General features: G+C 34.9%; 2 long non-coding RNA genes across 2 annotated transcripts; both read left to right on the top strand.

Annotated features, from left to right (window-relative positions):
• The first annotated feature begins 1,092 nt into the window (after nt 1–1,092).
• On the top strand, nt 1,093–2,298 carry LOC135214598 (uncharacterized). Its single transcript, XR_010314428.1, has 4 exons — nt 1,093–1,147; nt 1,359–1,476; nt 1,702–1,769; nt 2,044–2,298. It is a non-coding gene; the product is annotated as an uncharacterized LOC135214598 (long non-coding RNA).
• A 5,118-nt stretch (nt 2,299–7,416) lies between these two features.
• On the top strand, nt 7,417–9,362 carry LOC135214597 (uncharacterized). Its single transcript, XR_010314427.1, has 4 exons — nt 7,417–7,471; nt 8,069–8,186; nt 8,432–8,499; nt 9,116–9,362. It is a non-coding gene; the product is annotated as an uncharacterized LOC135214597 (long non-coding RNA).
• Nucleotides 9,363–11,218: the final 1,856 nt, after the last annotated feature.

The raw sequence follows: 11,218 nt of genomic DNA, 5'->3' as shown, positions 1-11,218 counted from the left end.
CTGACTGCTCTCCTCACCGAGAGGAGTCATTTGCATATTCTATTATAAGTCTGGCTTGCTTAATGATCTTACTTGCTACACTTCACTTTTTAGCATCTCCTCCATAAAACACTTGGTTAAGTTAACCAATTTGTTTACCCCTCTATTCTTCAACCATCTCCTATACGATCCATCTTTTTGTACTTTTTTTTTAGTTCACTAAACCTCTTATTTCATAAATCACCAAATATCGTTCAGTATCTAATTCATGAACTTTGGATTAATTTACACCCAAAGGGAACTATTATTGTCAAGTGCATGTTGGCCCACGAGGATTCGAACCTTGGCTTATAAACCATGACGTACAGTCGACACTGACTAATTAGTCATCAAAAGAGATTACGAAAGTTAGTATCGACTCAGCTTTGCACAGTCCTCTTGGATTTAATTTTGGTGTTACATCTGTCTTAAACGATGTGACCAATTACTGCATAAAAAATGCCTTTTACGCTCTACAGTATTATCAAACATTTTCGTTATTAAGAAGAAAATCACATTTTGCGATTTACGTTGTATTTAACATTTCGGTTTTTTTTTTAAAGATCAAAGGTCATAAATTCGACAAAATTCTGTGTCAACGAATTGCAGCTGCATATTCGTAATGTGTTTGAAATCACATGATCTGGATGGCAGCGGATATAGGCAAGGGACAAACGTCTTAAGATACTTTTCAATGCCAAAAATAGAACTTCTATATTTCTCATTCACTAAAAGCACCTAAAAACGGCATCATACAATAATTACTATCTTCTGTAATTGCAGTATTTACAGTACGCAGCAAATGGTTGAACTTGTTCAAATAATACCTAGATCCTCAGTTGCCTGCTAAAAGCAGAATATATCCTTACTAGGCTGGAACCAAAAACTTTAATTGTGAAGAAAAATCGAGATATGAGTGTGTGTGTGTGTGTATAGACACTATGATTCAGGCTACGTAGTTGCCAATCGCCCAGACGATTAGTGCAAGAAATCTATGCAATCTCGGCGTAGTTGGCAACTGGTTTCTAGGTCATTCGTCTCGTATTAAAAGGACAGAGATTCTTGCAGAACGGTACTTGTGTCTGAAGCTTCCCAGTGGAGGAAATCGTCCAAATCATTCTTCAAGATGGTAATATTAACAAAATATTAATTGTTGCTTTAAATGATAAAAAAACCCATTCTGCTTAGAAAAACAGAAACTAGTTGTTTGATAATAAGATTTCATTCCTTGTCAGTACACTGGACGATACTTGAGCGCTTTTCCTTCAATAGAGACTGAAATGCAAAAGTCTTTCGGAAGCATCTCAAACTTTTTTTTTTTTTTGTTTTTTTTTCTACAGAAAGGTTTCACTTTGGCTCTGTTGACTGTGGTGTTGGTGGGCGTGGCATTTGCACAACAATGCAGCAACTACTGGTGTGAAGGCAGATTTGATCGTTTAATGTGCTGTAAGAAACACCGTAAGTTGTCTTCTAATAATTCGTTGACGAGTGTATCACTCTCTCTCTCTCTCTCTCTCTCTCTCTCTCTCTGATGTTTTTGAGTTATGAGAGAAGTCTTCTCCATGAATTTTCAAAATTTCTATTAGGATCGTGGGACTATGATATTTAAGATGAAACTCATCATTGAAATGTATATCTTTATTATGCGTCATTTATAAGATGATTTCTTGTCTCCCACGACAGCATCCTGTCCTTCTCAAGAAAAATGTGGCAGTTCAATGAATGTTCCTGATGGCGTTTCCGGTCCATTTGTAAGTGACGTGACATTTTATTTACTCCGTTATGCCGTCGTAATGACGTAATTGTTTTGGAAATGTTGTAACAAACTGTAATTTAATCCAGATATATATACATATAAATATACATCCATACATAAACACATGCATTTATAAATATATACCTGAGTATATATAGTGAATTACATAACATAACTTTGATTTCCATGGGTAACTGAAACTCAAAGATGTTCAGTTTTAGCTTTGGTTAATTAAGACAATTTATATATTCTCACGAATTCTTTTCCAGGAATGCGACCATGACAGCGATTGTGGCAGCGGAATCCTTTGCTGCTTTGATGAATGTTTTGAAAAGAAATTCTGCAAAATTGCGGAAATTAGAAGCTTTTAGGATACAGGACTGATCAAGGCAGATGTTCAACATGATTTTCAAAACAGGCTTTGTTTTCAGCCGATAAGATTACTGCTCAGTTCCTTTTAACACTAGAGTCACTTTTGAACCATTGTACTGTATTCCTGTTAGAAAAAAATTGAATAAAAAAAATGTGATGAAAAATGCACGTCTTTCCGTTTCATTATCATCCTTGTCGTTGCTGTTACTTGACTTTTATACAGAACGAGATGAAAGCATTTAATCCTGGAAAGCCTAATTCGGCACTAACATGGGCGCCCGCTAGCAGGGGGCAAGGGGCTGTGCTTGCACCCCCGAAATCCTGGATATATATATATATATATATATATATATATATATATATATATATATATGTATATACACTTATATATATATTATATATATATATATATATATAGATATATATATATATATATAAATACATGTATATATACATACAAATATATCAAATATAAGTATAGTATTTATAATTATATATATATGTATATATATATTATATATATATATATATATATATATATATGTGTGTGTGTGTGTGTGTGTGTGTGTGTGTGTGTGTGTGTTATTCAAAAAGAAAACTCAAATAACCCGGGGATTCGACCAAACTCGTCCACCCCTTTCTCTACAATTATTAGATATCACTCAAAAAAATAGGCAAATAGAAAAGTCATAAAACTGTCTATAATTAACACCACTCCATTTGGGGAAATTCCAGACTTCCAGGTTTTCCAAGTTACCAGACCTGCCAGAAACGTCTGTTAGAAAAAAGAAAGGAAAGGAACCCCACATAAAGAAATTGCAAATAAGTCAAAATGACATAAATCAAAAAGTTATAGGGAAAAGGACATCTCTGAAACAAAGGTTTAAGATACAAAACGACAAAGCAACATTTGGGCTTAAAAGTATTCTTACCCATTCCAGCTGAGAGCACTTGCACTTAACTAAATAAAACAAAACATATACGGCTATTCCCAAAACAAGGCCGCCTCTCTGACTTGGGTGCTTCTCCGTCTTAGTTATCTTACCCTCCCACTATGTAGGTGAACAGATCTTACGTACACAAGCACGAACTTTCTCACAAGACATTCCCCTTGATATGACGTCACTGATTCGTCACCACTTCATTGCGCTGGAACAGATGTGTGACGTCATATACAACTCATTATCACACCCATAAGAATCTACCCAAAACCAGATCCTTGCTTCCGCTCATGCACGGACACAAACCGTGGCCTGTCTTGCTTGAGGCAGCAACCCTCGACATCGTGCCACCCAAAATGATGCGTCAACATTTCCAGAGCTTGCTTTGTCTCCAGGGAAGCAAACGCTGAATCTTTCATTTCAAGGAATGTCATCACTCATGACATCCATCTGTCAACCATAGTTCAACAAAAAAAAGCAATTTAGATATATAATAGATGCTCGGCCATCACCTGTGGATGTCCTCATTCAGCCACAGTTTATAGAAAATCTAAAAAAACACACTGGGCCGGCACATGTTAATATAAAAACTGCACGTCTTTGGCAGCACAAGGTTTATCATATAAAATAAATTTGAATAGCCTGTATCACTAGCCTGCCGAAGCAATTTCTGATATATTTGTGAATCATTAATTAAACTGAAGATGTAAAAATAATGTGCATGTTAAACAGTAAAAAAACATTATTTGTAATAAAACATAACCTATTCATTTTAATTTTTGGTGGTGAAACAAAGAGCTATTTGACCGTAGATTTTAGCATGTTCTAATCTATTTGGTGTACTGAATTTAGAGGCTATGTTTCTGTTCAATTATTTTGTGTTTCCACATATAACTGAAAATACATAAACATGTTTAATTTGTGCACTTTTTATTTGATCCTTGTTAGCGTGAGTAGTGCTAAGTATGAGTAATAATTACATTTACTAAGTTTTCTCCTACTAAAATTTATTTCTTTCGGATCAAACATTCTTTATCCATCTCATAATATGGCATGCCTAGGTGATTCAACATGGGTATCATCTATTTTCCCGAATTTTACCCATGTTTATTTTGCATGCGGGTATTATTAGGGTGTTCTGATACATATTTACTCCATGAAATATTCTTCCTTGAATTACTTCTTTCCTAAATTTTGCTGATATTTTGTTGTATAGAGGTTTTACTGTATCAACTCCTAGTGATAATATAGTCATTCTTTTGTAAATTTCCTTATAATATTGGTAATATTTTATTAATTTTATTTGATTTTTTTAATCTAAATTATCTATTCAATCGTCTCCTTACTGAGTGTTTTATTTTCATTAATTCTGGTAGCCTGTCAGACCACCGTGGAACTTTGTGTTTTGTAGGACGAGATTTTGGTTTTGGTATTACTTTATCAGCAGCATTTAATGAAAGCAACAAAAAATTTATTAGTTTCATTATGGCCCTTTCAATATTCGAATAGTGCGATATTTCTAGTGTGTATTTTATATAGCTCCCAATATGCTATATACATATTATAGTGAGGGACATGATTTGCAGGATTATTCAGTAACAAGGAAATTAATACTAGGAAATGATCATTGGTGTACAAATCATGAACTGTATTCCAATCTAATCTGTCGACTATACTTGAGATGCATAGAGTTAAGTCTACTGAGGAAAATGCTCAATGAGTTTTTTTTAATAATATGGGTTGATTTCATTATCATTTATACAGCACATGTTATTTGAATCCATGAATGCTTCTATTTTACTTCATGCTCTATTTACGAGTAACGGCATGGGTTCTCTAAATGATGCAGTGAAGTCCTTCAAAAACATCCTTGTCTTTTAATTACTCTTAATAAACAAAGTAGTTGATTCATCTATGCAGCTGAATATGAGCCGAGTGAAAGAGGAGGAGCTTCGTCAAGTGGAGCATATTGAAGGTTTATTCTTTGGGAATTATCAGTGAACGAAAGTTCTACGTAGGAAAAAGCTTTTATATTTATGTAATGCCATACCTAAATACCAGATGTTTGACATTCATATAGATTAAACATAAATACTATAATAAGTTTTCTAGTTATTGGTTAGCTGACATATCTTCATGCAAGAATGAAAAGGAAAAAGTAGAACAGGGTCTGTCCAAACATGTCCTTATCTGTCACTCGTTAGTCTTTCATTTTAACCCTGTATGTGGTTATGGTGTGGAAAATTAATTTCTCAAGAAACACTCCGACCTCACATTGTTTCAACTGCTTGTCTTGTGTTTCACGCTTTCTGATCATTGTTATTGAATTTGATAACTAGTTTTTCTGGTTTCCTCAATCACCTCATTCAACAATTCTGCTGAAAGCACAAGAGAAGCAGCCGTATAAATCTATGGTGAATGAATGCAAGCACACGCTACAAATCACAAGAAAGAAATAGCTCTAGATAAAAACATAAAAAGGGCAGAGTTCATCAATGAATACTCCCTAGCCTAACTTGAACTAAGACCTGTTGTCTCTCCTGGCAAGAGAGATTTGCCCTCACTGCACTTTATCACAATATATACTGAAAGTGTTCTGGAAGGGTTCCTCCTTAAATAGCCCAAAATGTCCCGGGCCACATAATCGGACCCGGTCGAGGGGACTCTTTTTCCGTTAGCGTTTTCTCCAACATAAAAGCTGCACTATTTCTGGGGGATTAGCCCAGCACTTTTAATTCCCCTTCTTTCTCTTCTTGTGCTCTTCAGGCCTGGTCTAGATAAGTATATTAGTTCGATGAATGTTTCTCTACTGAAACATTTCTCATCACTGAAGCTCCTCTCAGTTGGCACTTCTGCAATACTCCCATTATTCTCATTCATTCCAGGCACTCAAAACCTACAAGCAACTATTGTTGCTGTCAAATTATTATAACAAAACAAAATGTCAGTTTCTTGCATATTCACTCTTCCATGCCCTAACAATTTGACCCCCTATCACAATTATTTCTGCTTTAAAATTCAGTTTGGCCCACATAATCATCAAAGAAATACGTCCAACTTTTCGCACTTACCAAGAGTTGTCCAAACCAATGAAATCCTGCCTTCTCCGTTGACCTACTTAACTAGCCGCGACAAACATAATCACGAATGTTCATCCTGGTCCTGAACACCATGTCCTTTTAATGCGGAACTGCCAAGTGCCCCAATATCCTTCTTACTCTCTTTAATCACGTCTCTTATCCTACGTCTTTGTTCGAAGACAACAAAACTCTACATACTGGAAACCCCGAGGCTTAATAAAGTATTTAAGTTTTTTGTTTTGTTTAACAAGGAAATGGACAGCAGAATACTGTTCATTAACTGCAATGGCTTCCTTGTTGTTTGGTGATTTTATTTAGTGTAGAGAGATGGAAATGCTACTAATTTATTTATTGGCTTCCTACAAAAGTAATTGAGTGGTTGACATTGGAATAACGGGATGAGGCCAAGCTACCTTTGAGAAGGCACTTTCTTCCTGTAAAGGTGTCAAAAGTCCTCCAAATAGACGTCTTCCGCCTTTTCAAGACTGGCTTTTGCTTACAGTCTGCCCCCACGAGGATTCGAACCTTGGCTTATATACTATGACATACACTCGATACTGACCAATTAGTCATCAAAGGAAAGATAAAGTTAATATCGACTCGGCTTTGCATAGTCCTAATGAATTCGATTTTGGTGTGACTTCTGTCTTGAACGAATGACCAATTACTGTATAAAAATACCTTTTACGCTCTACACTATTATCCAAAATTTTCATTCTGAAAGAGAAGAAAATATTTTGGGATTTACACAGTAACTAATATTTCGGTTTTTTATTTAACATCATAGGTCAGAAATCGGGCAAATTGTGCCTACGAATTGTGGCTGCATATTCGTAATATGTTTGAAATCACGTGATCTGAATAGCAACGGATATAAGCAAGGGACAAACGTCAACTTCTGTATTTCTTATTCACCAAAAATTTCTAAAAAGACATCATACGATAATTACTTTCTTCTGCAATTTATGGAACACAGTAAATGATTCAACTTATTAAAATAATACTTTTGATATATGCATATATATATATATATATAGATATAATATATAAATATATATATATATATATAAATGTGTGTGTGAGTGTGTGTGTGTGTGTGTGTGTGTGTAGATTGTGTATGACTCAGGCTATGTAGTTGCTAATCTCCTTGACGATTAGTGCAAGAAATCTATGCAATCTCGGCGTATTGGCAACTGGTTTCTAGGTCATTCGTCTCGTATTAAAAGGACAGAGATTCTTGCACAACGGTACTTGTGTCTGAAGCTTCTCAGTGGAGGAAATCATACAAATCATTCTTCAAGATGGTAATATTACCTAAGGATTATTTTGCTTTAAATGATAAAAAAACTTATTATTCTTAGAAAAACAGAGGATTATTTTGCTTTAAAGGATAAAAGACGTATTCTTCTTACAAAATAGAAACTAGTTGTTTGATAATAAGATTTCATTTCTTGAACGAAACAAAAACTTCTTTCAGTTTTCTTCTGAAGACGGAAAAAGAAACCCACACAATTACAGTTCATAACGTGTTTACTTATAAATGTTAAATATTTACATTATATTTTTACTCAATACTCGAGTACTTTCAGGCCGTAGCACATCTCTTGAGAAAGGGCCACAAATAGGACCTGAAAGTACTCGAGTGTTGAGTAAAAACAAAATGAAAATATTTATAAGTAAACACGTTATACACAGTAATTTTGTGGGTTTCTTTTTCAATTTCATTCCTTATTAGTACACTGAAGACGATACATAAACGCTTTTCCTTCAATAGAGACTGAAATGCAAAAGTCTTTCGGAAGAATCTCAGACTGATTCATTTATATCAAAAATTGCTTCGGCAGTCTAGTGATCGAAACTGGACTCATGTTGAATCACGCAACATTCTGACTCTTTTACAGAAAGGTTTCACTTTGGCTCTCTTGACTGCGGTGTTGGTGGGCGTGGCATTTGCACAGCAATGCAGCAACTTCTGGTGTGAAGACAAAAATGATCGTTTATTGTGTTGTGAGGAACGCCGTAAGTTGTCTTCTACTAGCAATTCTTTCCGTTGATGAGTGAATTTCACTCTCTCTCTCTCTCTCTCTCTCTCTCTCTCTCTCTCTCTCTCTCTCTCTGATGCTTTTGAGTTGTGAGAGAGGTCATTTTCGTAAATTTCCAAAATTTCTATTGTTGGATTAAGACATTTAAGATGAAACTCATCACTGAAATGTATATTATTAATTCGCGTCTTTTGAAAGATGATTTCTTGTTTCCCACGACAGCATCCTGTCCTTCACAAGGAAGGTGCCCCAATTCCAAGACCTCTTCAAACAGCGGTTCCGGTCCATTTGTAAGTGCCGTGACATTTAATTGTTAAGTAACTTATTTACTCTGTTATGCCGTTGTAATGATGTGATTACTTTGGAAATGCTATAACAATCTGAAATTTAATATATATATATATATATATATTATATATATATATATAGTATATATATATATATATATATATATATATATATATATATATATATATATATTAAGCTACAAATGTCCTTTAGTACCTAATTCGCTCTAACATCAGAATTAATATATTTTCGCATATGTCAACTGAAGGGAATTTGTAGTTTATAGCTTAATGCGTCTATAAATATATATAAATCACGGTGATGTGATCAGACTCATATATATATATATATATATATATATATATATATAATATATATATATATATATATATATATATTACATACATTAGTTTAAATTACACAGTACTTACATTTATACACAAGCATATATGCATATATATATATATATATATATATATATATATATATATATATATATATATATATAATGAATACAATAATATAGTTTTGATTTCTATGGGTAACTGGAACACAGAAAGATGTTCAATTTTAGCTTTGGATAAGACAATTTATATATTCATGCGAATTGTTTTCCAGAAATGCGAAGATGACAGCGATTGTGAGACAGGATTCATTTGCTGCCACGACAAGTGCCTTAGACACAAAGTCTGCAAAATTGCTGAAGTTGGAAGCTCTTAGGATACAGCACTGATCAAGGCAGATGTTCAACATGATTTTCAAAACAGGCTTTGTTTTCAACTGATAAGATTACTGCTTAGTACCTTTTAATACTAGAGCCACTTTTCAACCATTGTACTGTATTCCTGTTAGAGAAAAAGTAAATAAAAAAAAATGTGATGAAAAATGCCCGTCTTTCCGTTTCATTATAATCCCTGTCGTTGCTGTTACTTGACTTTTATATATAACCGTGAGTGAAGGCATTTAGCCCTATAAAGCCTAAGTAGACATTTGTATGCTTTTTTTGGTATGTATATATACATTTATATGTATACATATACATATATATACATATACATATATACACACACATATATAGTACTATGTATGTATATATTAGGAATTTTTGAGGTCAAATGACACTCGTTTTAACAAAATGAAACAAAACATCTAATTGGCAACTTAACCTACCCTTGTTCCGTTGCATGCCCTCTTCGGAGTTGGCTGAAAGTGAAACTAGGCAAATATAAACTCCCGTGGTTATAAAAATATACTTTTTATTTCCCAAAATTAGCTAACATAAAAATGGAATAAACTTAATTAACTCTGACTTAAAAGAAACGTTAAACTATCATATTCCTCCCAAAATCATATTTAAGTAAGTACCCCCTCTTCCCCTGAGTGTCCAAACATTAATAGTTTATTAATAGTCAAAACCAGTCAGAGAATAAACCCATTGGTGACTTCGAATCCATCTGAAATAAAGAGACCATAATTATGACATCACTTCAATATTAAAGTTAGTCAATAAAGAATGTGTGCTGCACCTCACTTCTCTTTCTCTAGAATCAAGTAATTATCACTTAAAATGTTAACCTTTTCAAAGTTCTTTATTATGGTACCTTGTCCGACGGACCTGCAACACCTCTTCCAGGCGTGTTCTACGTTCTGTCAATCAAAATCAGTGAGTCCCCCCTTTGCAACTGTTCTTCAGATAATATGTCATTTTCTGTTCGTTACTAATACACACACACACACCGGTTGGCACACAATAGGCATGCATGCTTCATGCATGAAACTCGTGATCTTTGAAGCGTGTCACTGACCACAAAGGTGCACTGGTAAGCTATCCAGTCTGTTTTTTCATTTCAGCATCTTCAAGGAATGCAGCGTTTTGCACTTGTCTCTAACCGGTAATAGCTAAGGTTAACAACCCGATTACTGTGCCTTATGTTTTTTGTGCACCCCTGTCGCACACCACATTGGCTACTGGTATATACTAGTTCATAATATTTGCAAGATAGCCCCATAACATATATTTCGACTATCATTATAGCTATTATAACTGCGATCATTGGAACTGTGTAGCGTTTGTCGAAGAAGAATTCATCCCCATCGTTATCCTCTAGCGGTGGAACCGTAACCGTCTCCTGTGTAGGCGGAACTTGAACCGCCTCGTGGTCCCAAGTAAGTGTTTCACGGACACCTTTGTCAAATAATTGTAGATCCCACCAGAGCGGGTGAACCATCTCGAAACGACTCGGCATGTTCCATTATTAAGCGTCTGCGACCCCTGTAGGTGTATCCTAACACCATCGTTGCTGAACTGTAGTTTCGACATCTTCCGATGAAGGAATCGTAACCGCCACCTCGTTGTTAACTTGAAATATCCCGTGACTCCCATGCAAGTGCATCTTGCACCCGCCTCGTAGAAGATTGTAGACTCCTGATTTGTCCCAGAATGTATCGTGAGACGATCCACTAACGACATCTCGTCCATGCAAAGGCGATCCGTAACATCATCGCCCGTGTGAAGATCCGACCTCTGGCGTTGTAGATCCTAAGTTGTTTTCGTTGTCAGCCTCGCGTGAAGTTGGGAATTCTCTAAAGTCATCGTGTATCTGTATTTGAAAAGTCTACATGATCTTTGAACAAATAAAGTCTTGCTTTAACCCACGAATCTGTCATAAAATAATATACCCAATCTCATAGTCAATTACTAAGGACTAAAATTCCTCACTA

This window comes from Macrobrachium nipponense, chromosome 46 (assembly GCF_015104395.2).
Source record: "Macrobrachium nipponense isolate FS-2020 chromosome 46, ASM1510439v2, whole genome shotgun sequence".
NCBI lineage: Eukaryota > Metazoa > Arthropoda > Malacostraca > Decapoda > Palaemonidae > Macrobrachium > Macrobrachium nipponense.
Note: the sequence above shows the minus strand (reverse complement) of the source record. Positions and strands in the feature narration are given on the sequence as shown.